Genomic DNA, 3,493 nt, shown 5'->3' with positions numbered 1-3,493 from the left:
ATATCAATTACAATAGTCACCCCGCAACTTTGCTGCGTGTAGTATGACGTAGTCAGAGATCGCGGCTCAAAACAACAAGTCTTTCGGTCCTTTGAACTCTCGCTGTCACGGAAGTCTCTCCCCCCCCCCCCCCCCAAAACAGCCCCCCCGCCACCCCCCCCTTTTTTCCCCCCCCCCACACCCTCTGGGCACGGAAAGGGCGCGGTCCTTTACGGCTTCCCGAAGCCGAGTGGTAGCAAAAACAACAAAAAAGCCGATAGCAAACTTTGTACTTTTATTTTGGAAAAATTAACCGGAGACCTAGTTTTGGGCTCGTATTCGGTTATTCGAATAATTTATTCGGTTTCTGCCCAGGCCTATCGCACACCTCTAAAAGTGGCTATTCTCACCCGCCCGGAGGTTCTCGCAAGATCTACTCCTCCCCTCTTCTCTCTCTCTCTCTGTCTCTTTCTGAATACTGTCTATCGGTGTGGACGATCAAATTGACCAAAACAAAATTAGAAAATGATGTTAAAACACAAAAGTAAATTAATTTGGTTGTCTACAAAGATGCTACGGCTATTTAACTTTTCGAATCGAGCCGAACTACGCGGGTCGCCATTTTGTTTTGTTCTCTCTCTCTCACTCTCTCTCTCTCCCCTACCCACAGACAAAATTGTACGCTTTTAGTAGGCTACAAGTACAGTTGTAATGGAACGTTTGTTCACAGCACAGAATTCTACAATTTTTCTGTTATCACAGTGTAGAATTCTGTGGTTTAGGGTAAACGCAAAATTTGTTGACACGCGCACCGGGTGAGAATAGCCACAAGACCCGCCTGCACTATTCTCACCCCGGGTGAGAATAGAGGTGGCCTTCTCCGATCGTTCGGAGAAATAGTCACTTCGATAATGAAATACTCTCTGCTACAACTCTGATTATTTCTAACTTCCTGTGTAAACAAAGACACTTCTTGTGCAAGATCCTAAACTTAAACATAGACGACGCCCACCCAAGTCTTTCCTCCTATTTCACCACCGGTTCTGTCGAGCATGTGAAACTTAAGAGTTGGAGTAGAGAGCATTCCAATACGACGATGATGTCTTGAGGAAGAACAAACAACATTAATTTTGTCATTTTCTAAGGTGAAATTATAGTATTATAGTTTATAGAAAGATCTAATGAAGACTAATCTAGATTAGATCTAGATCTAGATATATAGATATATCTAGATCTAGATAGATAGATCTAGTGGTTCTAGATCTATGATCCATCAATCTAAATCTAGATAATCTAGGCCTACTCCTAGATCTAATCTAGATTCTAGATTTCTACTTGTACTGTGTAACTCTTCTAATCATTTATAAATTATCATATATTATTTAAAGTCATAAAAATTACGAAGTGACTAGATTTCTAATTCTCCAAACGTTCTGCGAAATAGTGCCGATCTTTATTTATTTGCAGTGGCTAAGTTCACGGCGCCGTGAACGTAGTCTGCCGGCTAGGTTCACGACGCCGTGAATGTAGTTGGCAGGCTACGTTCACGGCGCCCTGAATGCAGTTTGCAGGCGCTGTTGAAGCTACGTTCACGGCACTCAAGCTTCGTTTAGACGGAGCGCCCACTGCCGGTTTTAGTCAGTGACTACAGTGACGTATATTAAATATTTTGGCCAGCTTCAAATGTTCCATCCCATGAGATGAAGGAAAACGAAAAAGCCTGGGAACCGACACAGAGAGAAAATGACGGGAATAATTCTTCTTATCATAATAGCAAACACCCTCTCTCTCTCTTTCTGTCTGTCTCTCCCCTTTCTCTTTCCTTCGCTCTTTCTTCCCCCCCCCCCCTCTCTCTCTTTTCTCTGTCTGTCTGTCTGTCTCCCCCCCCTTCTCTCTCCGGGACTCTCCCTCTCTCTTTCTCTCTCTCTCCCTTTCTCTTTCTCTCTCCCCCCCCCACAACCCTCTCTCTCCCCTTCTCCTTCCCCCCCAACCTTCTCTCTCTCTGCCTCTCTCTCTCTCTCTCTCTCTCTCTCTCTCTCTCTCTCTCTCTCTCTCTCTCTCTCTCTCTCTCTGTGTGTGTGTGACTCTGTGTGTGTGTGTGAGTGTGTGTGTGTGTGTGTGTGCGTATTATGTCTTTGGCCCAGAACGAGATATTCATTCTTTCATTCAAACTACATGTATTTGCAAGCGTATTTCATATCATGTATGCATTTTTATACAGTAAAGAGATAAGGAAAGTTGATAGCACGGTTATCTTTTTTTTATTTCTTGCAACTACGAGACTCGTATGTTCAATGCCATCAGAGCTTCCAAAACACCAAACACCAACAACGAAGAGCTGAACAGAAAACTAATGAAGATTGAAAAACAGAGCAGTTGCAAATGATATGCCTCACAAAACCTGGAAGTAACAGTTACTTGTGTTCATAAGTTTTAATTTTGTTTTTGTTCAGGAGCTGTTGGTTTCTTACCGAGCTCGAAACTTCTTTTGCACACAGACCCTGTAAGATTTTGAACATCTGTCAGTGAGGAACAGAGGCCACGAAACTGCCATTGGGTGGCCTGGGGTGGAATGAACAAAGCCGCTCTCGTGAGAATCACCGGGTGCCTTGGTTTAGTGGACAACATCACGCAAGTGCTGGAACGTCATGTGTTACCCTTGTTTTCGTCAAGGTGTTATTTAAGTAGTCATCCCCATGCGAAACACGGCATTTTCTCATAGGGCCAATGCCATTACAGAACTCTTTAAAAAAACAAATCAAGTCAACGTTCGAATAGTTAGCAGCAAACAGCCCCGATATGAATCCTACAGGTATGTGAAGTCCCATGAAACTGCAACTGAAGAAAAACGACTTTGCCCCCAATTCAGACCCTTTGTTTGCAACTCTCTGTGACATTTGAAATGAAATGACTGATAAAGTTGTCCAAAACTAAATTGAATTGATGCCCAAAGGTTTCGTGCACGACACAAAGCCAATGGTTCCTAAGCAAAATTACAATGAACACAATTAGTGTGAAGTTTTGTGTGGTATCTGTGATTGCTCTGTTTTTCCGTTATGTTTGAAACTATCGTGACAAAATATCGTAATAAAATATTGTTTATTGCAAAGACACAATTCTCCATTCATTGGGCATTCAATATATCGCCATTCGATCAATATTTACTCTTCAATAAATGCGCAAAAGACAATTTTACATTTCTTTGATTTAGCAAAATTTTGCCAAACCTTATTTTTTTAAGGTCAATTTTGAGTGACAATATCTCGGGCGTCTCTTAAAATAGATTAAATATTAATATATGTCAGATGATGAAGAATTTATTTAGCTTTAAATTGGTATGCTGCATGAGTGGGTAATGCAAGGTTTTAACACGATGACTGGGTGATTACATTTTCAAGTTTCTTTTGGACGCCACGGTATAACTGACTACGTTTACAGTAAGTTTTGCACGTCCAAACTTTCAGGAGTTTTCTCTCAAATTGGGCTCTTTCAGAGGGGAGGGAGTGGGGGGGGG

At 42.1% G+C, this 3,493-nt stretch overlaps 1 protein-coding gene across 1 annotated transcript in view; it reads left to right on the top strand.

Annotated features, from left to right (window-relative positions):
• The first annotated feature begins 841 nt into the window (after positions 1–841).
• Positions 842–3,493, top strand: part of LOC101861911 — a 28,925-nt gene continuing 26,273 nt past the window's right edge. Inside the window, exon 1 of the mRNA XM_005108289.3 lies at positions 842–1,124. The gene's annotated coding sequence lies outside the window, so the exon portion shown is untranslated. The remainder of the gene's footprint in view (positions 1,125–3,493) is intronic.

Source organism: Aplysia californica, unplaced genomic scaffold (assembly GCF_000002075.1).
Source record: "Aplysia californica isolate F4 #8 unplaced genomic scaffold, AplCal3.0 scaffold00675, whole genome shotgun sequence".
NCBI classification, from domain to species: domain Eukaryota; kingdom Metazoa; phylum Mollusca; class Gastropoda; order Aplysiida; family Aplysiidae; genus Aplysia; species Aplysia californica.
Note: the sequence above shows the minus strand (reverse complement) of the source record. Positions and strands in the feature narration are given on the sequence as shown.